This window comes from Ursus americanus, chromosome 11, assembly GCF_024610735.1.
Source record: "Ursus americanus isolate L20-20 chromosome 11, mUrsAme1.1.p, whole genome shotgun sequence".
NCBI lineage: Eukaryota > Metazoa > Chordata > Mammalia > Carnivora > Ursidae > Ursus > Ursus americanus.
The window spans coordinates 10,745,660-10,772,726 of NC_142137.1; the positions used below are offsets into that span (position 1 = coordinate 10,745,660).

General features: G+C 39.3%; 1 long non-coding RNA gene across 2 annotated transcripts in view; it reads left to right on the forward strand.

The window, feature by feature from the left end:
• The window catches only part of LOC123798550 (uncharacterized), a 65,844-nt gene extending 39,727 nt beyond the window's left edge, over positions 1 to 26,117 (forward strand). For both annotated transcript variants that reach the window (XR_006781363.2, XR_006781362.2), the window contains exons 3-5: positions 16,914 to 16,954; positions 17,428 to 17,476; positions 21,228 to 26,117. This is a non-coding gene — a long non-coding RNA (uncharacterized LOC123798550). The remainder of the gene's footprint in view (positions 1 to 16,913; positions 16,955 to 17,427; positions 17,477 to 21,227) is intronic.
• The last annotated feature ends 950 nt before the right edge of the window (positions 26,118 to 27,067 follow it).

Here is a 27,067-nt window from a genome sequence, read left to right on the forward strand (position 1 = left end):
TGACCATGTCGTCTTGCAAAGCTGGCAAATTCTGCCAATTCTGAGAAGCTAGTCTGAAATACTAGATTTAGAGATGGCTGAGGGCACTTCCCATTTCATTAACATTTAAAACACATTAAGGACTAGTAATAAATACAGCACAGTCAATGGATTTCTGTTCTAAGTTGAGAGGGGAGGGCAGCTTGTGGGGGCACTTCCTGCTCTTGAAGGGTGATAAGGTAAGAGAAGGATCCTACAAATCCTAGATCTCAAAATAGGAGCATTACACCAGCAAGAAAGAAGAAGAAAAAAATCTTAAAAAAAAATTGTCTTACGGCTGATGTAGATGTTATTGTGAAAATTTTAGTGCTGACTTTTGGACGTGGGAGAGTGGGGAGGGAGAAATGTAGTAATCACCCTGCTGTTTCTCTTGGCCCTTGAGAGAACGGCAAAATAAACATACCAGGGTCTGTACACAGAGGCTGTCAGCAGTCTGGGCACTGTGCAGACCACATGTGAAGAGAGTCGTAGTACATAGAAGTGAAGGAATCTTTGTTTCCATAATTCTTTCAGAGATGGAAAGAAAGGAGAAAAATTGTATTCTTGCATCAGAGAACAAATGTAAAAAGCTAACAGCCGATACCGACGGTAGACTAGATGGAGACCATGATTAGGGTTTACATTTGGTCTGATCTCCTTTTCTGAGCTATTCTCGCCTATTTTTTAAACATTATGAGGCCAAGGGACAGAACACATAAATTTAGTTGACGGAGGAAAAAAGGTTCCTGTATTTTGTATTAACATTAAATCCAGGGCAGCAGCTCTACAAGTATCAAGTAATCTATCTCTAAGGCAGAGTCAGGCTATGTGAGCAAGGTTGCAGGGCTTGGCGGCTCAGTATTCTGAGTCGTATGCTGCCCAAGGAGGAGGAGGCTGTCCTCACAGCAGCTACCATGAAGCGTGATTGGAAATGACAGGCAGTGAAATTCAGATGACCCGAATTACATGGTCTGATCTGATTTGACTAAGCCCATGTTCCATATACTCAGCAAGGATATACATATTTCAGGGAAGAAAATGCCTAGCTAATTAATGATAACTCACTCAACATGCATTTCCAATGAAAATGCTTTTATTGAACCTTCACTATAGCACTGTGCTTCTTCCTGATCTCCTTTGACTGATAATAGCTATCAGAAATAAGACTAAAACTTTTATATTCATTTAATGAAATCCTTTAATGAGTTTGATTCCATTTTTTAATTTTATAGATTAAGTTAGGTAACATACTCAAGAGCACACAGAGACATTAAACGCAGGAGGTGGAACTTGAAAACCAAATCTGCCTAACTTCAAAAGTCCTCCTTCCAACCACTCTGCATTAGTGCCTCTCTTCTGAAATGCCACTTGCTCTTTTCTCCACCATATTTAAAGTTATGATGACGTTTCTACAGAGTAGGTGAACAAATGACCGCCTCTTTTTGTGTTCCTTGAGAAGGACCCCTCCACCCTCAGTGTGCTAATAAAAGAGGGCTTCTACCAGATGAGAGTAAAAATGAATCCTGAGCTCTAAATTCCACTTCCTCCCACAATAAGAGATTTTTGTTTTCTTTTTCTACTTCTGAAAACTAGAAAAGTGAATTTGGTGAAATAGTGATTGAGTTCTTTGGGGAGGCTGGTGAACAAGGATGAAAGACAGACGCTTCAGGGCCCTAGGCAATGTCGTTACTGTAGTGATGCTGTCATTGTGGTTTCCATCAAAATCCTGAGGCTTTTGACTCCTCGTGCTCAAGAGCTTGATGTCACAGGCAGGATATGTATATATACTGACACTGAGAAGAGCCATCTTTCCTTTCCCTTGCCTACTTCTTACTTTCTCCCTCTCTTTTTGACAGTAGGTGTGGGCAGGCTTGTGGTATACTGAGGAGGAAGTCGCTGCAGAACTCCTGTTGCTCATAGAGAACCTTTGGCTTGTGGGCTCTCACTGCAGACTGTCCTGAGCACAGCCTTTAGAGACCTGGGCCAACTGTAAAAGGTGGTCTGAATGAGTTCCACCAATGCTTCCAACCACTTCCCAGGCCGATTGTGGAATGACTTAGACTTGGGATAGTATAAGGGAATTCAATAGTCCATGAGTGGTTGTATAGAGTTTACAACTTTCAGAGGATAACCTGAGAAAAGAAGACGAAGCAATAGAAAGTGATCTTTATTCCTATAGGTAGATGGTGAATGGGTCACTGGTTCAGGCAAGGCAGTAATTCCGGACAGAACTTACCCAACGTGTGATTTATCACTGTCAGAAATAAAAAATTGCCTTTGCATTTACCATGCTACCTCCTTATTCTATTACATCGCCTAAATTCACATGCTCTGTTTTACACTTCCCACTTCTTGCTTTATAAAAACTAGAGTGGCTAAGCATTTTCCTCTATGCTGACATCCAGTAAGTTGAGAATGTACATGGCAGTTGGGATAGAAAAACACACAATTTCATAACACTAGCAATATCTGTGTATCTCAGCATCTTTGAGGTGACATTGAACTACCGAAGGGCCTGTCTTTGTTCACCCGGCTGTTGATTCCTTGCCAGAAGGACATTCCACCGCATTAATCCCACTGATGACCTGTCTGTGTAGATGAATTTTTAATCCACTGATTTTTTTTAAACTACCCAGCAGTTCTATTGATAACCATCACATAATTCCGTATTCCTAGCCCTTAGCAACATACATAGTTCAAGTTCTTTAAGATGTACTAAAACTAGAAAAAATATTCTAATATTCTTTAGTATATTTCCAATATATCTAGTTTCCTAAAAATAATTTTATAAATTAAGAAAACTCATATAAACACATTAATCAAACAATAAAAGTAATCGCATTTAATAAACTGTTCATGCTAAGTATTTAGATCCATGAAAAGCTCAGATTAAGTGCTGAAACAAGTTTATGCTTTATCAAATAAGACTGTACTTTAGCAGTACACTATAAGTGCCAGACATTGTGAAACATTTACTCCTAACTATGTCTGTTTGATGGGTGTTGCTTATGTCCTACGGATGATTCTACATTACTAGACAGAGGAAATGCATGTACCAAAAGCCAAAGTTTATATACAGGACTCTGACTTCTCTCAGTAAAAAGCTTTGGAGAATAAATAATAGTAATAGAAAATACATTCTGAGGCTATGTTGTAACTGTGAACAACAAAGAGACTATTTTGAATGCAAACACATTTTCTTTCAGTTGTGGTAAAGAATGTCACAGTTGGACAGAAGTCTTGTTAGCTATTATGTCATACTGGAAAAATGTTCCTATCAGAACATGTCTCATTTTCTAAAATATGCATTTTAACTGTAAATGTTGGCAGACCCATATCTCAAATTGAGCAACAAACTAGTTTTCACAATTAAAGAATTACAGGATTCTTCGGAAACAAAATTTATTTATTTAAGTTTCTAGATCAAGTAAAAAAAGTGAGAACTGTGAGTTCTTTTAATGGTTTGGGTTGTTTGTTTAGTTAATATTCCTATTTTTCAATTAACCAGGAAAAATAAATACTTTGACACGTATCTGGCTCAAACTGATGATGGAAGATCTAATAGGTGAAATGGAAAGTATGTGAGAAGAGGTGGGAAATAAGAATTATTTATTCTGGGGGTGGCTGGGTGACTCAGTCAGGTAAGCGTCTGACTCTTGATATCAGCTCAGGTCATGATCTCAGGGTCCTGGGATCCAACCCGGTGTCAGGGCTCCGTGCTCATCAGGGAGTCTGCTTGGGGATTCTCAATCCCTTACCCCCCGCCCCTACCCCCGCTCATGTTCTCTCTCTCTCTCTCTCAAATAAATAAGTAAACCTTTAAAAAAAGTTATTTATTCTGCCACCAGCTCCATACATGGTGATTAGAAATTTATTAAACTTTGATCTAAAAACCAAAAATTGGAGTTATGAGCTGATTTCTACTTTAAATTTTGGAAGAAGGTAGATTAAAAAGAAGAAAACCTAGACTTATTGTTTACTCAGTACCATGTGATGTCTTTAAGTCATGAGTATGTTTTCTCCCAAAAAAGTAAGTAAAGTATCAGGAGATTGATCTATATGTTGTCATCAAACACATACGTACAGGCTGGTGATAAACCAAACGCAAGCATATCTCAATGATCACCTATAGCCCTCTTGCTAAACCATTTGTTGTTGTTGTTGTTGTTATATTAATTCTGTGTGAAATTTATCATTAATTTAAGTTTGGTTTTCCTTCTAGTTCTGGGTCTTTTTTTTTTTTTTTTTTCTAATTGTGAGTAGCCGCATGCCAATTTGAGTCTTTATAAAGGATATTCCTTTATACCCAAAGAAATAAACATTTTCAAAATACTTTTGAACCTAAACTGAATTTTTCAAGCTCCGTATTCAGTGCTGTGTGGGCTAGTAATCAGGAATTCCTGGAGGACACAGGTATAGTTTTTTTCTACTGCTCCTGAGTTATCAGCAGAGAACAGCTGGGGCCTTATTTTCCTCAGCCCTTTTTCTAAGCTGAAAAAGATTCTGTAGAGTGTTTAACTAGACCATGATCAGTTGATCCTGAATATAGTAGCTGTAGTGCCTTTCATTGCTTCTTCAAAATTCCTTTGCTTGGCTCCGTTGACCACAACCCTCCTCTCCATTTGAGTGATGAGCAGGTGATGATGGCACACTGTGTGTTACCCCAGCAATTATTCACCATCCAGTTCTGAAGGCCGTTTCTCCCTTCTTCCCTTCCTTCCTTCTCCCCTCCCACCCTCCCTCCCTCCCTCCCTTCCTTCCTCTTTCTTTCTCTCTTTCTTTCTCTTCCTTCCTTCCTTCCTTTCTGAAAACAGCAAATTGTGAAAAATATATATTTGGGTGCTAAAAGATCTAATTTCAATAGAAAGTCCAAAGATTTATTATAATTGCTCTTAATATTATTTCTGATGTTTTGAGCTGTTAACTCTGTGTCTTCTTTACCATATAAAATATATGGTTGCTTTATTTAGAAACATAAACTGTGAGTTGATATTATGGAACTCTCTCTTTTTTTTTCTCAACTAAAGATGTTTGATAGATTGCTCTGAAATAAAAATGTTATCTGAGTGTGTAGGCTGAGGGTTCTGAGTTTTCATCTGACAGTGAAGGTACTTAAAGAAGGTATTTAACTTTACATTTGCCTATCTGTACAAGTAGGGATAATACAGATGCCTAATGATTATAAAAAAGCTTTGATGCCTCATATAAAAGAAGATAGCTACCTAGTTTAGAATTAAGTACTTAAAATGGATATAATTCCATTACTCTTCATTATTTCTTTGTGAAGTAAATGTGTTTCAGGAAGTATGAGGTTGTCTTGCAGACAAATATAATAAAGCAGTATTGTTAATGGACTTAGAAATTAATAAAAAGCCCAAACTTAAACGCAGGTTTGCTGACTTTTGATTCCTTTCACCAATTTTTCCATGATTTCTGATATTCCTTATTTTGTGCTTCACAAAGGAGAATAATGAGAGGCATTATTACTTGCAAAAGTAAGGTGTGTTTATTGCACTGTTAGGTCAAAATCCTCTCATCAAATCTGCCTGCTTCTGCATTAGAAATGCTCGTGTAACTTAAGAAAAGTTCAAATCTCTTGGATCCTTAGTTTCCCCATTTGTAGCATTTGATGACTTATGAATAACATAGGGCTTTCATGTTATAATAATATCTACATCATAAGGCATTTTACGAGTGTTAGATTAAATAAGATAATAGGTGTAAAAGTGCTTTTCAAACTCCAAAGAATTTTACAGATGGGAGACCTTATTTTTGAAGGTAGTGTGTGGCCAGAGTATAGAGGGCTTTAGATATTAGGCTTACAAGTGTTGACTTACTTTGTTGGGCAATGGAGAACCCTTAAAGTTTTTAGAAAAGGCAATACAAAGCCCAAGTAGGGCTTGAGGAACATGGATCTAGCAATAGCCTGTGTGATGAAATAAGAGATAAAAATACTGAGGGGTGTGGAGTGGGGTTATATAGAAGACTAGTATACTAGTTCAAGTGAGAGGTAAAGAGGAGTCTGAACTAGGATAATGGCAATACTACTACTACTACTACCAACAACAATAATAATACAAAATATTATGTAGAGATAGAATCCATGAAATCAGCTAAAGAATGAGGAGGGTGGGTTGAATAAAGAAAGAATAACATATGGCTTTGAGGGTTCAATCTCAGGTATATGAGATAAAAGGTAAGAAATTCAGGAGATGGGGCTGGGTGTTTGTAAAAGATGGAAACTAATTTCTGCATATGTTGACTTTGAGGACTTGTCAGGGTACCTTGCTGATGACGACACATAGACACTAAGAAGCACTGAGGGAAATCAGGAAAGCAGTCAGAGGATAAAGTGGTCAGAAAGTAAAGAGTCATTTGTAAAGAAGTAGTAACAGGAGCCCTGAGAATGGGGAACTTCGATGAGAAAGATACTGTACGGACAGAGGGCTGTACATTCTCATAATAAAAGACTGTGAGAAATTGAGGCTCCAGAAAGAGGTTAGATGGCAGGATCAGAAAAATAGAAGAACCAAAAAAATACAATGACATGGATGCCAATGAATGGGAAAAGTTGGTATCTTCATAAAAGTAGGCTGTCCAATATTTTAAAATATTTTATTAGAGCCCAGGAAGGAAGGGACTGTGAATAAACATTAAGAATGACAATTTTGGGAAGATACTTGGCAAGGAGTGGGAGAGTAGAAATTGTGTTTATCTTCTTTACTGTATCACCATCACCTGGTAGAGGCCTCGTACTTATGAGGGATTTAGTGAATATTTCTGTGGACGAACGAAAGATGAAAACAGGATTTTGAGAGTTTAATATGTGAACTGGTAACAAAATTTTAAAAATTAGAGAATATAGACAGCTTTTCTTAGATAGTTGTAATGGTACAAAAGATTGTATCGTGGATACAGATTACTACTAATAGCTAATATTTATTTGTAGCTTACTATTATCTCAGTATTTTTAGCAATCCTTCTTAGGGAGGTACTATTTTTACCTCCATTTTAAACTTGAGGAAACTGAGGCATCAAGAGATTAATGTTAGGCTTAAGGTCACATAGCTGGTCATGGAGGATGTTAGTATATATCTGATCAAATCACTTCTCTACTTAAAATTCTTTGATTGCTTCCATGTTGAATCATTAGTGTCTACCACGATGTCTGGCACACTGAAGTATTTATTACCTTTCTACCCATGGAGAGACCAAGACACAGAAATCAAGTCATTTGCCCAAGATCACACCCAGTGAATTTAGTGGCAGAGACAGTTTAGACTCAGACAGTTTCGACTCCCTGTTCCTAATCATTTGTGCAACACCATCTCAAATGACTATATGTTTGACATGAGTCCTATGGGGTTGAGCCTAAATAGGGCATTAACAAAAATCAGAATAACAGCTGATAATTTGGGAGAAAAGGAAGCAAGGAACAAAAGTGTTTCATGATGAATAGTAAGTCTGATGGGATTGACAGAATGGGAGCAGTGGTAGATAATCCAAGTTCTAGGAGGGACGATGGTTCTGAGTGACGCTGAGATCCAGAGTATGTTGTACGAGTGGATGAGTGGAAATGAATGGAAATGTCACTAACATTGATTATTTTAAGACTTATGAGAACAGGATGTGCAAATGGTAAGTGAGAAGAGCTTTAGGAAACAATCTTGGAAAATGAGATCCCTTTTCCAGGCATGGTGTCTTAGAATATTGGTGATGTCCCTGTTACATATCAATGATCGGGTCTGCTCCTCTTGGAGTTTAACTATGGAATATGTTAAATCCCATGTTCTGGTTCTTCCAGTTCTACAGCTGTGAGTCAAAAGAAGTTCTAGATGGGAATTCAGGGGGTTTTCTTTTTAAAAATTCTACAAAACTTGGTCCCAAACCTTGCATGTGGTCAACACTCAGTATATGGAGGCATAATGGAGATTGTGGCTAGAGCAAAGGCTCCTCTCTCTTCTCAGGAAAATATCACATAAGGCACCCTCCATTCATTCATACTTTCTTAAGGGATGTTGATGAATAATTTTTCTAAGGGAAGTCATTTGAGGGACATATTTTGTAATGGATTTGGTTTGGAATGTTAACCGTCAAAGTTGAAGATCTCATGGGTAACAGTAGACGCCATATGTTCCAGTATTCTATTCAAATGGAACTCTCTTAGAACTTATTGTCATGCTGCAGCACTACTTCAGGGCCTGAGTTAGAAAAACCAGAAGTCCTTTCTATTGCTCTGAAGTTTCTTCCAATGTTTCCTTGATGAAACAACCACATTTAACCTGGAAGTATTGCCACAGGATTTTGCACAGTGGTAGGAAATGTAGTAAGGGTTAGTAGTAGCCATCGCTGAAGAGAGACAGCCTCACTCTAAGGGGACAACTGCATTTGAGATTCATTAATCTTACAGGCTGGAGGTCCCCCCCTTCAGATACACACAGGCACCCACATACCTTCTCCTCGATGAAATTTCTCCTTAAAAACTGACATTTTTCGAAGGCAGACTGCACATCAGGATACGTAGAGGACCCACTGACATATAAAAACATAATTCCTCTCTAAAAGGAGACCCTCTTTTAGGTTCTGATTCATTACTGGTTCAGTAAGTTAGGGAAAGAGGCAATAAAAGGCCAAAAAACGAGCCATATTTTCACATAGCAGATAGTCAACTTCCATAGACTTTTGTGTCCTTCTTCAGAGATTTTTTTTTCCTCTTTGAAACTTTTGCAGATCCAGTTTTTAACTGTGCTGTATTAGCCTCGGCGATAACCCAGCGAGGGTCAGTATGCAACTGCCTCTTGGATTACAAGAGAACAGAAGTTAGAGTTGTACTAATAGCATGCAGGGAGTTCAGTGCTTTTGGCTTTGAAGCCTATCTGTCAATTTTTCTTAAAATACACACGTACATATACTGCCTTCGGTCCTTTCGCTGCCTGATTAATGTGGCTCTGTTCCTCTAAGGCTAACACATGCTGCACTCGCCTTGTTTCTAGCAGCAAAGCCCCTCTGGTGTCGCCCGAATTATACCTGGTTCTTTCCGACAAATTATTGTGATGATTAAGAAAGTTTGATGATATATCATTTTTCAGATTCCAGACCTCCTGTCAGATAATAGAGTCAGAAGTGTGGGGCTGCTGCAGTTATTCCATATCAATGCTCTGAGTTCAAATAAAGTGTCAGGATGACTAAGTACAAGGGATTTGTGGGAATGCTTTAATGTTGCTCATTTCAAATCACTTCATAAGCAGCCTAGTAATGAGCTCAATAAATTCTGTGGAGGAGAAAAAAAAAAAAAAACTGTATTCACTACAGAAAAAGTAGGTTGCTATTTTATAATTAGGCCTCTGGGCTGGTGGGAAGGAGTCTTATTTCCTGTTTGAAATCCACTTTGTTAGCTCTGTGATGTGGAGATGGCTAAATGAGTATGAAATATTATAATTAAGGACATCACAAGCTGTTTATCTTATCAGCAGTGTTTTTCCTTAAAGGCTGCCTCATTGACCACTTGTGTATTATAACCACTTTTTTTCTGTGCTTTGCCAATTGTAACCAATAGAGGTTTATCTGGCACTAAGGGGAAAAGAGGAGATATGAGCAGCAGCCCAGCAACCAGAACTTATGTGAGAGACTGAAATTGCTTTCGTTTTGCCTGGCTCAGGCATTCTTTTCATTCACTGCAATAAACTGTTTGTTTATGAAATAAACAAGTTTATGAAAACTTGACCAAAGCCGGCGACAGCATGTTGTCCGGGGCCAGGCTGTGAGGTGCTGTCTTGGACATCCTGCCAAGCAGCGTGTTTTTGTTTTGAGGCTAACACAGAAAACCAATCCCATTGTGGAAAATGAGAACTGGTTTATTATTGATTGGGTAGAAAGCAAGTGGCCAGATCTGTAATCTCCACTGTGATTTGAAAAGCTGTATATTATGATAATCTTTTGACCTGCCAACTTTCTTGTTTTCATTCAATAGTGGGAAGGTGAGTGCTGCCCTCCTGTAATAGACTGAAATGACAATTCTCACCAGGTTCTGCTGCAAAGGTCTGGATAGCAGTTATTTGCCTGATAAGCCATTTGGCTGAGCTGAAAGATCAATTCATATATTCACAACACCTTGCCCTAGTGTTGATTTCTGAAAGATCTTAGTTCTCAAAAAAATACAGTAAAAGTCTAAGGTGTTCCTAAGGATGGACTCAGTATATCTGGACATTCAACATTAGTTGGCCCTTAACAAAATGATGGACAAGTTTTTGGGTGACAAGGTTTCCTCCTGAATTTCATCCACAAACCTGCCTTGATCTTGGAATCTGAAAGTCCCTTCCATACTCATGCTGTCCCTACAAATTCTCCATCAAAATCCTTTAAAGAAACTACATAACAAACAAGTTTACAATGGAGTGGTAACTTAGTCACATTAGAAGCGTTAAGACCGTCTGATACGGTTTTATGTGATACTCAAGACTACCGATTTTCGTTGTATTCTTGGCGTATTGCCCCCAGACATCATCAATCCAAGGGTTGAATGGAGAATGAAATCCTGACATTGCTCGCTTTACCCAGCCCTGCATCTTGAACAGGTTTGGATTTTCCTGGAGGCATGGGTTGCTTTCTGTAATTCATTGCCCACAGAGGGTGCCTGTGGCTAATTTGCACAAAAATGTCCCATAAGTTAGAGCTGGGGCATTTATTATTTCTCCCAAAGAAAAAAGAAATGAATGTGTCATTACAGCCTTTCCGTTATCATAGATGTTATTTGAATACGAAGGCTCCTGAAATAACCTAACGTAGACAGAAGCTGACTTGGCCTGTACACGTAATTATTAAACATTTGCATTGATTGTAAGAAACGCCAACATTGTCCAAAATGCCAACATTGAACTATAGCCATGGTTCTAGAACGGGGATTGACAAAATTTTTTTATCAAGTGGCAGAAATTAAACATTTGTTGTCATAGCAACAACCATAACCAATGCAGAAATGAATGGGTGTGGCTTTGTTCCAATAAAACTTTATTTATGCTGAAGTTTAAATTTCATGTAATTGTCATATGTCACCATTTACAAACGTAAAAACGATTCTTAGGTCGAGAGCCATACAAAAATAAACTGTGTGGCCTGGATTTGGGCTGTGGCCAGTAGTTAGCCAATGTCTATATCCCTATTCTAGAGGAGATTTTAAGTCAGGCCTCTTCCTTTCCCAGGGGTTGGGCGGGGCTGGGGGCAGTTTTAAATATATTGAGCTGTTTTTAGGTATTAAAGCACATTAAATATTACCATTGAAATGCAAGACGGGATAACTACGAGTTGAAATCTACCCACTAAGAAAGTGCAATACAACGGCTGAGCTTTCTCTGGTATCAGCAGAACCCTTTCACTCATTTATTCACTAATTGGTTGAGCAAATAGATATTGAGCGCCTACTGTGTGGACGGTCCATGAGGATTCTTAAAATGGAGAAAAGTGCAACTCATGGGGGGCATGGATGAAATAAATCTTGAGAATTTGCAGAAGAAAGCATTCCAGAGGCGGAGTGGACTAGCTACAGAAGGCTGGGAAACAGCTGCCAATGGATGACCTGGCTTCTGAGTTTGCCCCGTGAGCAAATGTGGAGAGCACCTTAGGAGGGGAAGAGGCGGAGCCCCAAGTGACAGCGGACTGTGAACAGCAATGCATAGCCACCCACCAAAGCATAGCTTTCAAGTGTGCACATGGGGCTTTTAGCCAGAGACGCGAGATCTTAGCAGATCGATCTTCTAGGATGAAGGACAGTTAATACTTCATATGCATATTTGGCGATGAACATAGACACGAATCTTTTTCTTTGTCCTCCTGAGATTCCTATATTTTTAACAAATACCTCTTTCTATCTGTAGTTGATTCATTGCTTTTCTGCTATGCTTGACGTATGCCTTCATTATTTCCAGGACAGCCACTCGGAAGTAACACCCTATCAACACCCCCACGCCATCATTACTACCACCTCACACACAGACAGAATTCCCCGAAAGAGAAATTATAATTGCATCTTGATTTTTCAATGGCAACATGAATTGAACTGAAAAAGATAAGAATTAATGTGACTTATTATAGTCATCCGGAATCCTGGCAGTCCTCGCAGAAATGAAATGCATCGGGAAGAAAAAAATGAGGCTGGCTCCAAAGTGCCAAAACATCTGGATGAAACCTGAGACATGAAAAATGAAGTCACCTGCCAGATATTTTGTCTTCTAAATGACAAGCATGTTATATTTACTGATTTAGCTGCCTTAAGACCTACGTGAAATCGATCTAGAATAAGGTAGTGACATAGATGCTTTAACTCCGACATTTGTGGACATCTTCCTATTTCCAAGTTTTTGTTCACAGGCTGTATTTTACTAAAACTTCCGAACTACCCAGTGTAGTATTCACATCCATTCCGTTTTATAGGTGTAGTGACGGAGAGTTCGGTGTGACGAGACCTGCTCCAATTCAACTGGCAGGAAGTCTAGGCTGGGACGGGGATTTCAGTTCATCTAAATCAGAAATTCTTCCGGTCGTACTGTATTATCTTCATAGCTGATGAAACTGCAGCTCCCTACGTGTGTGTGGGTTAAAGAAACTAAGCAGTATAAGCCACAGGCTTTGATGGATTTGCTGTTATTTGCAGAATCTTTTGTTGAGAAACTCACCTCAGTACCCCACAATACTCTCTGTTACTCTTGCCCCCAAGATATGAAAAACTGGGCCAAGATTTTCTACTTGCTGTCTCACGCTCCTCTCTGCCAAGAACTTAAATGGTGTTTAAGGTTTCTGAGTAGCAAAATGGTTAGCAAAGCCAATGTCTCCTGTAGTATTAGGCAGGCCTGTCCTTTGCATTTGAGGTAATAATTTTATCATTATGGACTTTGTATAATTATTACCATTCCTAATGAGACAGAGACACAAATTTCATGTCTGTTATAATTCTGCCAAATAATTGAATGTGGTGCAGTTTAAAAAATGGCATGGGTCATATATTTGGTTAGTGGTCTGTGAGGGAAACTGAAGTCAGTCTGATTGCAGCCCCGGCAGGATGGGGTATCCTACAGCCTCATGTGAGAATGTTTATTTTTAAAAAAGGGAAAACATGTTCACAAGGATGTGGTGATGCTTAACTGCTTTCCAATCTAGAATAAATATTTACCTAGAGAAAATTCTCCAAACATTAAGGCAACTGTCTCTCTCATGAGCCAAAAAACCACATCACACCATGGGCTGTGGGCCGTTGAGGAGGCTCAGCTCATCAGAGTTGGCCCTTTTTTGCACCTTCTTGGATCTCTGCTGATACCTCCGTATTGACATCCTGCAGGCTCTCTTCCTTCCCCTTTACAGGCTTAGACAAAGAAGATAAAAATCTTAATTAAAACAAAAGGGGCAAATCAGGTCCAGGGAAGATGCAATGTAGGTTTTTCCCCCAATCTTCTTCTCTATTCCCACATCCTGAATTCCACTTTCTCCACCAACAAGCCCAAAAACTCGTGGCCTGTAAAGATATGAAATTAGATGACCTACATTCCTGTGTAAGTGGAGATATGTTCTGAAGCAAGTTGAGGTTTCTTTTTTTTTAAGATTTTATTTATTTATTTGACAGTGATAGAGACAGCCAGCAAGAGAGGGAACACAAGCAGGGGGAGTGGGAGAGGAAGAAGCAGGCTCCCAGCGGAGGGGCCTGATGTGGGGCTCGATCCGAGGACTCTGGGATCACGCCCGAGCTGAAGGCAGATGCTTAACGACTGAGCCGCCCAGGCACCCCATGAGGTTTTGTTTGTTAAGTCATCGATTCACTCAACAAACATCTGTCTACTCTACAGTAGCAGCTGTGCTAACGAAGCACAGGTGTGTCTACCCCTCCGCGGATCACCCCTAAATTGAACAAGCGAAGGCCACGTGAAACAATGGAGATATGTTAAACAATTAAGATAGAGTATGACGAGAGATGTGCTCGGCATTATTAAACAATATGCGAGGCAGCTCTAACCCAGACGGAGGGTAGGCAAGGCTCCTTGGAGGAGGGAAAGGCGTACACTATGAATGAGGGGCTTCTAACTGCTTGTCTCTCGTCACTCGGGGGCTTCCCAGTGGGTGTCTCAGATGTGCTGTTTCTCTCCTTTCCTGCTCTGCCCTCTGCCCTCTGTGGCGCTGTGCGGACTCTCACTCCTGCTCCTAGAGGAGGAGCCAAGCCCCTGAACTGTCACGACTGTAGAGGGAGCTGTCACTGTGGCTCTGCCCCGTGCCCCTGCTTTTACTTCTGGGACTGACCTAAGCCAGCATCTCTGCTCTAAAAGCTCACGGAGAGTGAGGGAGCCTTGGCCCTGAATAAACGCTGCTCCATTGAACTGCATTGCTGTCCCTACCGTTCCCACCCCTGACTCTGTGCTTGACCCGCTGCACCGCGGATTCTGAACGACGACCTCGCGCTCCCGCTCTCGCTGAGATCCGTCGCCGGTGCTACCGGCAGAGAAGCTGCGCGCTGGTGTTTCTCCCTAAGGAAGATCACTCTCCGATTTTCCAGTGGCTGTTTTCTCTTTGGAGTCTAGTGTTGTCTGGCCAGCGGAATCTCCTCCTGCTTGAAATCCGGAGAAAAAACAAGGGAAAAAAAAAAAAAAGCTTCACTTCTGATTCTGAAGCATTGTCTTTGGACATAATTTGTGTGGTTTGATGCTCCCTTTCCAAGGATAAATCCATTCTCAACAGTGTGTCTTCGTCTTTCATACGAATAAAAGTCTAACAGCTTTGTGAGCCAGTCCTCCAGATCTGCACAGACACAGGGGAATCTTCCAGAAAACACACTTGAGAATGAAGGTGTCAGAAGGGAAAGGAGAAAAAGTGCAGGATCACAGGGCACAAAATGTTGGCTTGGGAAACAGGACCATCCCCACCTAACTTCCCCCTCACAGGCCCTAACATTCCAGTTTCCCTGACTCAGCTTCCAGACAACTCTTTGCTCAAAGGGAATGGATACTCAGTGGAATGTCTGGAGGAAACCCATTTCGCCCCGTGGGTCACTGTGAAAACTGACTGACCTGAGGCAGTGTTTGACCACACAAACAGAATGAAGGGCGCATGAGATTTGCAAACTGTGCACCCTTCAGGGTGAAAAGAAAGAACAAGCGTGGCTAGCTAAGGAGATTTTTTCTCAGGAGGTTTAATTTTTTGTTAGGAGGTTCTGGTCCCCAGTGAAACCTTGAAATAGTGTGGCATCTAGAAAATTCCAATATTTATTAGTAATTTTTAATTTGATGCTAAAAGATGGCTTGTAATTAAATATCAATGATTGCTTTTTAATAATATATTTATTTATATGTTTTTGTTCTTCATGGTTTCTATTTCCAAATATCTAGAACCCCTGGCTTGGGTGACTCCTCTCATTTTAGAACTGATCTCTTTTAGATTCCTCTGAATATAACTGGGCACATTTTAGATACACGATAGGTATTTGTCAAATTATACTGAAAAAAATTTGGAATTGTATCTGTTAACAGCTTAAACCCTTGGACATTCAAGAAACAGATCATAGTATCTCAGTGATGTTTTAGCGGCTAAATAGGAGCATCCAGCCTGGACACAGTTGCTGTCTTTTTATTATTTCTCATTTTGATGCTTTTTGTATGCTCTTGGCTATCTTATTAGTACCTCCTGTTGGGAAATATTTTTCTTTAGCATAGTGTCTTAATAACCATCGATATGGCTTACTCAGGGTTTCCTAATGCTCAGCATGACCAGGAATTGTAATGTGGTAAATATCGTGTGGATGAAGAGGCTGCATTTTAAAAAAATCCATCACTGACTGAATTTTTTTACCTGTTATTTAGACACGTTGATTATGTATAGTCAGACTCCCTGGAGAAATATGATTTCTGATAGATGGTAGCATCTTTCCTTATGGATTATAATTTGGAATAAAAAAAAATAAGACCTTTAAAGAAATCATATCTAAATGTGGAAGGCAGAGTTTTGTGATTTTAAGGCCATTCGTCCATTTTCAGCAGTGCCTTGTTTAAGCTCATCAGCCCGGGTATATGGGTAAAAGTCATTGTAACTGAATTAATATTGTATAAAACAATTATTGTTTCTTATCAGCTCCTCTTTCAATTTGTTCACCTAAGTGAATATTTCACTTTTAAGGAAACAAATCCAAACCCAGTTTTCAGCTTGCGCAGTGTACAGCATGAGACACTGTATTTTTGATGTATTTCAAGTTATTGTTTATTCTTTCTTTATTTACAGTATGTTTATTTATACAGCCATTATTTGAACAACATATAGTTATATTTATTTTATCACCTTCCTCTCACCTTTAAAGCCTTAAAAGCTCCAAAGCGTCTCACAATGATGCATGCAATGTTATGTGACGCATACTTCATCACTTGGCAAAGTCATTAAGAATCTGCCAAATTAATTCAATGCTGATAAATTTTGGAAAGATAGTGAATGCCTTTTATATTTGGGAATTTCTGCCATTCCTAATTTTGAGCTTTTGGGTCACTATGCCATTTTTTCCCAGTAAGATAAGAAATCATAGTGGCAGGTAAGAGTTTGCAAATAGCTGATTATAGTCAATTCCTGATTATACTTGGGGGAGTCATTGCTGATTATCTTCTGCAAATCTTGCTTTCAAATTCTATTGACATTCAAACAGAATGGGCTATAAAGTCATTTGTGGTTATTACTCAATACCTTTTGTCTAATTTCCCTTCCCCATGCAGCCTATCACCCAGCAGGAGATCTTTTATGCCAAAACACTTAATTACTTCCCCCAAATCAGTGAAGGTTAAAAACAAAACAAACAAAAACAAAACCAACAGAAAAAAGCAAATATAGCATATTTATAGCCTTTCACCCTGATCCATGATTTGTTTTTATCTGTTTGACTTTAGGCTACTTGCAGAACAGAAAGGAAGCTGCAGCTGTTTTGAAGGTACAGCAAAAATTTAAGATATTACCTTCTGTCCTGTTCTTAGGGCCCCACCACGTTGGGGGTGGGGGTGGGTGGTTCATAAGACCCTGATTTGGGGAAGAGAGCTACTATGGCTGCCACATGTGCTACAAAACCTTGATGTGTGTGAGGGTGCTTTTGTGTATGTGTGTGTACGTAAGGCTGTATATTAAAAGAAAGCAAGCATTTTTGTCTGTCTATGTGCATTATATGTAAATGTATACGCATACGTGAAAATAAATAAAAGACAAATAAACAAAATAATTCAATTAAATGCAATCCATGCCCTCTGTGTGCAAATGATGAGGACCCACACCTTCTATATTCTTACCCACTATCGGACGCTTGTGTTTCTGTAGACCTAGAGCAGATAAAGCCCACTGGATAGATGTAAATCTTTATTCTCCAATACCAGAATATTTTTCCTCCAATGGATTCTATTTTTTTCATTGCAGCTGTGAAGCTTTTCTGGATAAAGTTCAGGGACATCCTCGTGACTAAAAGGTAAGCCTTTTATTTTTAAATGAAAATTTGCACCACCAGCCCCACCCATTACAAAACCAAACTGTTTTGTGTTTCTCTTCTTTGCAATATTACACCCGAGGAATTTCCTATGAATATTCCTAGGAGAGGAGGAAGTTCCCCTCTTCTTTGTCAAGGCTTTTGCTCGTAGAATACATTGTTGATTTGGATACGGTTATTGCTGCTGACCTCCCCCTCCTGTTTTCAGAAGCACCATGCCATCCTCAGAAGGCAATGCTTTAAGTGTGTTTCTACTTCACCTGTGAGAAGATCTAATATATTTCATCATTAGACTCCTGTGGAAATATACAATGAAAGTAGGGGATCTGGTTAGTGCTGGAGGCAAAGTACTACTAACTCATCCCAAAAGATTGCTTTTTGATTAAGGGGCTCTTGCTGTAAGGTGCTCAGTCTTTCTTGCAGCTGATATGAACTGCTATTCTTGGCTATATAACCTAAGTTGAACATCTGATTTTTTTTTTTAAAGAAACAGCAATTATATTAAGGAGTCCTCATGTGAGATATAATTCCTTGAAAATATCAAATAGAATTCAATAAGCAGACTCAACCTTGTGCTAAAGAGTAAGGCAGGAGTTCGTAAGAGAGAGAGGGTGGTGGGGAAAGATAGGGGTAATTCTGTCCAAAATATTTTGTGGGTGAATGGGACCGTGTCAAATTCAATTCAGGCTAGAAATCTTCCTTGCTGTAAGAAAATGAAAGGTAGTCAAATGAATAGCTGAGCTTAGAAAACAGGTAACTTTTTTCTTCCCTTTCACATAACCTGAACAGTTAAAATAGCTTGCCCTTAGTTTACCGTGTTTGGTTTTTTGGTTTTTTTTTTTTGTTGTTGAGAAGGAGAAAGAAGTGAAAGGGAGTACGGGTAAGGTTAGCACAACTATATAATTTATTGTCCAAACTAGGACAGTTTTGGCGTCAAAGGTACTCTATTAATAATTACACTGGATAAAAAATATAAATCGGGGCTCTTGCAGGCAAACAGAGATGTTTGGTGACCCCTGGGAAGTACAATTAATAGGGCTTTATGTCCCTGGTCTTGTAGCCTTGCTGTGACCATGAGCTCACAGTAGAAACATTATTTCTATTGATGGCTTTTTTTCCCTCAAGGTTTCTGATCATAAACTGTCTGTGGTGTAGGCAATCTCAATTACACTTTGTGTAGGGGAGGTTTTCTGTTCCTGACATTCTGTTATTAGATTAACAAGCATTTTATTGTTTCTTTTGTATATGGGCTTTTCGTATTTGGTACAATTGGAATGTGCAAAAAGAAAAAGTATTTACTAGGATAGCTAAAAAAGAACATCAAAGCCCACTGTTCGAATTCTCTCTAACTGTTAGCTGTCTTTTGTTCTTCAGAGCCTGTCTGTCTACGAATCCTGCCTCTTGTCTTCCTCTAATGATACTGTTTCTCATTTTTACCAAGAGAGGAAGGCGGCAGAAGGAAATTTGTTGTGATTGTTTTATTAAGATCCTACAGCTTCTTGTCTCATAGTAGGGCTTTTTAAAGAATGGGATGCATGAATAGTACATAATCTTGGCCTAAATTGATAGCCTTTGATGCTTCTCGGGCAAAGTTTGAAACTGAAGGGATCAATTTTAAGCAAGAGCAATTATGCACTAACATCAGCAAAACATACTCTTTTTTGTTCCATTCATCAGCTCTAAGAGCTTAGGTGGCAGCTTCCTCTTTGCATTTATTAAAAATAGGATTGCCATGTAACTGACAAGAAAGTTTCCTTGAGGAAACCAGAAATCAAACTAAGTTTACTGATCTAAAATATTGTATAGTGAGATTTCTTGCAGGCATTTTAGACATGTAATGTTTTCCATAGAGCAAGCAGACCAGCCAATAAAGCAAAACAGTTAGTCATGTCCACCAATTACTAAGAGCTCATAAAATGCCAGACCTTGTGCTAAGGGTTTTACATACTTTGCCTTATTTAATCCTTACAGAAATCCTATTATACGTATGATCTCTATGTAAGAGATGGAAAAAAAATCAAAATTCAGAGAGGGTAAATCACTGGACCAAATTCACAGAGCTAGAAAGTAAGAAAATGACTTTCAGACTGAGGTTGCATGAAACTGGTAAAACTATTTACTAGTTATAAGTGAGAGGATTTAGGAAAAACTGTAAAAAGGCCAAAGTATGCCTTTTGTCATTCATTTTCTATTTGTATTATTGAATACTGAACGTATATTTGAAACACCAGATTTTCATACTTAAAAAAAATCATTACAGAAGCAAAAGGTAAGAGGAGTGTTAGTGTGCTCCTCCTACATATTTAATTCTCCGCTCCTCCTTCAAACCTTGCTCAGACATCCTCCTCATGTCTCCCCGAGAGAAAAAGAATGATATCCCAAGACGAGGTGTAGCAGCTCTTAACAGCTCTCAGTTCATTCTCTGCTCTGGCATGACAATTCTCTATTCATCTTTCCAGTCATCTTTTTCCATAAAGATCCTGAGAACTCCTCCTCCTTCAAAGACCCATCAACAGCTGGGTAACTCCCATCAGTGAGTGAGTGTTGAATTAAATTGACTAAACTGAATCACCTCTCTCCAGACCCTAGTCTAGCAATGGACCTCACCATGTCCTATATTTTATGTCTGTTCTGCCTGGAAGAAAACTGAATTTATCAGAAAGAAAAGAAAATGTTTGATAAATTCCTACATTCCCTTCTAGAAAATAATAAAAATGGGTTGATGGCACTTGGGGCAATGGTTTTTACAAATGGTGACTTAGTGTGTATTGCAAAAAGTTGCCCCCTCTGTTCAGGCTAATTGCAAAATGGTGCTTCCTCAGGGAAGATGGGGCCCAGATGTGTTTTGACCCCTCCCTTCACCCCACAGAGGGTGCAATACTGAGTTAAATGTGCCTTAGTGAGCGCTCTCAAGCCCATGGTGTCTTTGAGTACATTTTTGGCTTTTGTATATTAAGTAGGGAGAAAACAGAAGAAATCACTTTCATTGGAGACCAAAGAATGTTAGTTCGTAAAGCCACCTTTCACCTTACTTATATTTTGGAGAAAGATAATGAACAGAATTCGTTATAGCATTGCTAACAGGTCTTAATGATATAATTTGGCATCAGTCGGATCTGTGGCCAAATCCTGCCTGTGACACTATTTGCTATGTGACTTGAATACATTACTTAACTTCTCTGGTCTCATTTTATTGTCTGGAAATGGGATGATAGAATTCCACCCCCAGTTGTTGGAGGGGAGGATCGAATACCTGAAGGTAAGCTTCTGGTGTGAAGAATGCATTCAGTTTTTGTTTGTTGGTGTAGAATCTAAACATGCCCTGCTTCTGATTTTGAAAGATGTGCTTATGTCCTTAGCATGTCAGTTAGCACCACTGACACAGGTGAATATATGAAAAACGTAGTGTCGTATAACAAGATGGCCAAAAAACCGTGCTAAATTATAGCTTAAGAGCGGTAGCCTGCATCACTTCCTGATTTGTACTGGGGTTTTTTTCATCTCATATAAACCGAAGAATGTGAGTATTAATATTTCTTGATGACACATGTGGCCCATTATCCTTCGTCATGTCGAAGTAGAGATATCTGGGTAAGACTGTATTTCATGTATCAGAGTTGAACCTAGTATGTCAGTTATACTTACTCAATAAAAGGAACATTTTTAATAAATAACTTTAATGGACATTGCATTTTATTTTTTTAAAGATTTTATTTATTTATTTATGTGACAGACAGAGAGCCAGCAAGAGAGGGAACAACAGCAGGGGAGTGGAAGAGGAAGAAGCAGGCTCCCAGCGGAGGAGCCCGATGTGGGGCTCGATCCCGGAACTCCGGGATCACACCTTAAGCCGAAGGCAGACGCTTAATGACTGTGCTACCCAGGCACCCCTGGACGTTGCATTTTAAAACGTAAAGTTATTAGAACATTTGCTGGGCAATCTGTTTTTTATTTGTACAAGTTAAATTCTATCCATTTGTGACGAGCACTTTATTTGGTTTCTGTCACATCTTTCTTACAGAAAAGCCTTACTTGTGGGATAATGACACGACTGAATTACACATGGAGTTAAGGATAGGAATATTTCTAAAATATTGCCCTATGGAACTGCTAATAAGTCGATGCCTGTTTTCCATTAATGACCTGAAAAACAAGTGTAGCCTGTGGCATTTCAAACAAAACTGTGTTGATTACAGTATTTCTTCTATTTTATGCAGAAGAGAATTTCTTTCAGTTATCACACATCGGTGATTAAAAAATGCGCAGATCTATTTTGAGGTGTACAAAATGTTGTTAGAAATATCTGCTGGGCATTCTTTTGAAACTAAGAAATGGGGTAATATAGTGAAATTATTTAAGGCAGATTCTGAAGAACGTGTTCTAGAAATGGAGACATTCCTAGCTCTGTGCCTCCCTTACACAAGCAGTATCATTCTTTTTATTAAAACAACGGGGGTAAGTTTTATGGTATTGTCCTGTAAGCTTATTAACATCACTGTTTGCTTCTTGCGCCGTGATTCTAGTATGATTTTATAAGCACCGTATTACTGTTTCACATTTGACATTAGAGAAAACGTGGGTTGGATTTGTAATCTCAAGGACGCTTCTCACCTTTTACACATACGTTCTCCTGCCTTCGCGGTTGCGCTGTAACTGGTGTGTGAACGAAAGAAGAAAAGACAACGTCGGGTTTGCAGGAGATGGAATTAGGCTTGCCGGGCCGACCGGCCTGGGGACACCGCGGCGGCTCTGTGGCTCGGCTTGCCACTCAGGAAAGCTCCATCATGGGATTAGAGCGCTTTTTCGAGCTGTCTGCTGAGGGACTTTGAACTCACAACATCTAAGTATCGCAATGCCTTCTTTTCGTCACGGTTGCTAGAAACACACAGCCTTTTGTCAGGCTACAGAATGTTTTAATTCCCAATGCAAATCTGGGTGACATGTTTGTTACGCTAGCGGATATACCTGACACATCCTATTCTGAGTTTTCCAGGAAAAAACACACGGCAGCACGTTTGTGGGATATCAATCCTTTTATGTGAGCGTAGCATGCCTTTTAGTAATTGAGGAAACCGTGTCAAACTGGAGTCGATTTGATATAAAAATAACTTGCAAGTTGTATTTGTATAATTCTTAGGGTAAGATCATTTTAACAGATCTAGTTGTTAGTTACAAGAATGGTTTTATGGTTTGGGCAAAGCAGTAAATAATAGTAAAGGCAAATAAAAATAAAGCTTTCGTCACACCTTTGTTAACCTTTAGAAACACGTTCAGTGAGCTTTTGAGTTACTTACACATATGTAAACAGAATGTGTAAAGAATTATGGCGCATACATTCAAATAACCTATAAAACAGGACAATTACATACACATGTTTCTGAAACCGTAAGTCATAGGTGTTCACAAAAGTATGCTGAAGTGTATTTAATATTCAGTGCAAAAATAGATATTAAGAAAGCTTTCCTTGAGATTTAAACCCCATTCTTTATTTATAATGAGATTGCCTTTAGCCACCAAAACACAGGTTCAAATTCTGGTCACTTGGTTGTGAGGAAACTCCCTGAAATGAATTGTTAGTCACAGTGTTTAATAATGTTATGGGGTTGACTCTGGACACAAAATCTACAGGTAATAAAGTTCCTTGGGTTCAAAAGCACACCACATTTTAAAGCACATTACACTGTGTCCCAAGATTATCCATTTCTGTTTTTAGAATTAAGGGAAGGGAAAATACGAGTTAAGCTGGTTTTGAAACGTATTATTTTTGCTTAGTATCACTACAAAGATTTTAAACATGTGTTTCCTCAACTACAAAGTGTTAGTATTTGCAAGGTTTCAGAAGTATCCCTCCTTTCCTTTTTCATCCATTACATCTTTGGCTTACTTTTGCTTCATTCTTATGTAAAAGTCTCTATGTGTGTCTGTCTGTATGTATGTATCTGAGAGAGCATGCGTGCAGTGGGAGAGGGGCAGAAGGAGAGAGAGAGAGAATCCTAAGCAGGCTCCATGTCCAGCGTGAGCCTAACGTGGGGCTCGATCTCAGGACCCTGAGATTGTGAACTGAGCCAAAATCAAGAGTTGGACCCTTGACTGACTGAGCCACCTAGGCACACCAAGGGTATTTATTTTGAGTTTATCATCCTCAATTTGGTGCTTATTGTCCTAGACTATTCATGTATGTAAATGTAGGAAGAGCTAATAGTATAAAAGTAGGTGGGAATGGATTAGAACGGAGCTTGTATCCTTTTTATCTTTTCATCAAAATTGCAAGAAGTGTATGTGGAGCCTTTTCATCTTATTTAAATAAATTGTTGTGTTGGTTCAATTAATATGTTCAAATTTCTTTACTCAGCAAAAGCGTGATACAGCACTGAAATTTTTAGTTGCATCCCTGACTGTGTGGCATGTAAAAAGGAGCTTATCTTGTTTCAGTTTCAAGGCCACCAAATTTATTTTGCTCTTTATACAGGGTTAAGAAAGACTAAGCACCTTGCCTTACTGTTATAAGAGAGAATATTCTTAGAGTCTACAAACTCATTGAAAGAGGTTGGTGAGTTGGCTGGGGATGTCCTGCTTTATTTTGAATATTTTCACTACCTTGTAAGAGATTAAGATCTAATGTATTATTCTACTGAATTATTTGCTATTGTGAAGATTTGGTGAATCATTGAAGAAATGCCTTTTGAGTTTTTATTTTTTTTTTCTTTAGTATTATAAAGTGCCTGCTGGAGGGCTCAGGTATATCTAGGTTAATGTGTTTCTATTTCAGTACCCAAAAAACAAATGTGAGATCTTGGAAGGGTCATATTCACATCCCGGTTGACAATAATTGCTTAGGAGTGAGCACCTGCTGAAGGGGTGTAGGCTCTGCGGTAGAGCCAGGAGAATGGGGGTGGGGGGAGGCTTTAAACAAAAACTTCAACTGTAAAAGAAACAAGTTTTCCTCTGGGAAATTACTCAGAGTGCAATACAAGCATATTTTTCTAATTAAATAGATTAGTTTATGCCTTTGGCATTTAAAAGAAAGTCCTTAGATTCATAGCCTCCTGAGTTATACGTATTTCCCAGGTTAATTCTCTGGAAATTAAATCTGGCCCTATTTCTTGCCATTTTGTTCCTTTTCTCCCCCCCTTTTCGTTTCTATTCCCATTTCTCTTTTTACCTCCAAATCATTTCCTTCTCTCTCTTCACGAAGTGTCCACCAGAATTCTCCTTCCCTTCCTGAACTCTTGCACCTATGGATATCGGACAAACACTGACATTCTCCCTCCATCTCTGTCCTCTAATCAGAATGAATTACCACCAAGCTGTGATCCCATTGGGCTCATTTTAGCCCATTTTTATGTATAGCCCATAACTGTCTGCCTCGAAGAACAGCTGGTCGCTCACACATCCATCCCTGTGACTGCGCTCTGAGCATCTTGAAGGCAAGGGTGCCATTTGCTTTCTTCTATCCTCCAATGTCGTATGTTCTTGCACAGAGCAGGCACTCAGAATGTTTGTGGTTAATCCTTGTCAGTAAATACGCCCTTAAAAAATTGGTGAAGAATCATCTTCCTTTTCTTTTTCAATTCACAGTCTTCCTCGTTTACTTTTATCTTTTTATACCCTCCTCCTTATCTCCTGTTCACTCACTGAGATACCCCTAAGTGCCTCTGCTGAGAGGAGAAGAGAGACCCACACATTTGGAGTGTGTCTGCTGTGTGTGCGCTGTAGACGCAGGGGGAGTCACTGGGCCCCAGAAGAGAGCTGAAGAGGGACCAGGACTGAGAAAGAAATTGTATTGTACTAACAAGCAATCATTGGGAAATCATTTTAAGACTTTGACAATAATTTCCCAGCGGTTGGTTGTCGAGAAAAGAGGAGGAAAAAAGAGAGAAAGAAATAGTGTTTTATACTGAATACCAAATAATTCCGTATGACAATGCAAATCAAGTTTGAATGCCAGAAGCGTAGAAATTAAAGCCCACTCAGCCATTAGGTTGTCTGTCTTGATCAAGAAGGCGTGGAGAGTCATTCCCTTGGAAAAGCAAAGCAAAGGAAATGTAGAAAAGGAATTTGAAGGTGAGAGGCTTAAAATAAGAACATTTTGCAGTTTGTTCCAAATGAAAGCCCCTGCAAGTCGACAACATCCTGCTAATGTATCACTAAAATGGGATAAAGTACACAAAATGTTAGATCAAGTCCTGCCATTCAATATAGAGGAAATTATAAAAAGATTAAAAGAAAAAGTCATTAGGATCCTGAATAACATGGCTTTATGGAATGGATCACTTAGACGCATGGTTTGCGGCTTCACTCTGTATGACACGTTGGCACACATACATAAAACAATTGCTCTGAGTATTGTAACGTGCAATTCCAAGGTCTCCTGCTTTGGGTTTGTGTTTTACATAAGTGGTTTCTATGTTTGTGCCTGTACTGATGGAAATTCATTTATAACCTGCTACAGTGGACTTTTGGACTGTCCTTTTTGATGAACGGCTTTTCGGTTTGTAAATTTTTTTTTTTTTGAGGTTTCTGTGTCATGAAATGCTTCTTCAAACGCTGCATATTATAACAGAAAACTGCATGAAGTAAGACAACTGAAGTTGAGGTTAGATTAAAAAAAAAAAAACAAAAATCTTTGGATTCTTCCTCCTGTATTTCTTAAACCTTTGGGGCACTGCCTTAATGGGCACTGGCTTATTTTTCAACATTGCAAACTCTGGGGCCAAAGGAAAATTTACTGAGAAAAGTAAATGGAAATTTTCAACTTTGGAAAAAAATAAGGCAGTTTACTAGGAGATTTACATTGACTGGAGGTGAGAGATTGGCAAGATGTCAAGACCAGGGACAGAGAACCACATTCAACATTAACTGTCAGACACTTTGTAGGAGTAGGGGGCCAAAAGGAGTCCTGTCCCAATGTCCCAGGCTTACCACAAGAGGCATGAGAGCTACATGGAAAAAAAATCAGAACCCTTTCCTTCCCCGCATTGGGCGTCAAGGGCGGAAATTCTGGCCTTTGCAAATGACCCTGACCTAGTTTTTCTTCCATAGCTGATTTTATTTATTCTTCTGCTTCAGATTATCTCTGAGTGAACCTTGTAGCCTTCGTCCTGCCTCTCAGTAACTCTGAAAGACTCCGCTGAAGTCAAAAAGCTTTCCGGTCATGGTAGACACTTTGTTTTTAATAGACCAACAGGCAATATAACGTCTTTACAGAGATACATAGCTACTTACTTTACATAAGCTTCACAAACAAGCCATTTGTTGCCAGTGCCACACCAGACACCTGTGCCTCGCCTAAAGCGGGGCAGGGGCAATTCGTTTCACTTCTTTCCTGAAGCCTTCCCTGGTGGCCGCTCTGTTGCATGAGATTTTCCTGGGCTAAGAGTCTGCTGTGGTGTATTTTCTGTAGCACACAATTAGCTAGAAATAACCACGTATGCTTCATCCACAGGTTGGCCTTGAAGCACCAAGGCAAATCTCCCAGCACTCAATTGTTGGATTCCAGAGGAGAGGTATATATTTTGTAAAAATCAAGATAGCATTCATTAGATGTGCACTCATTGAGCCCCTACTGTACGC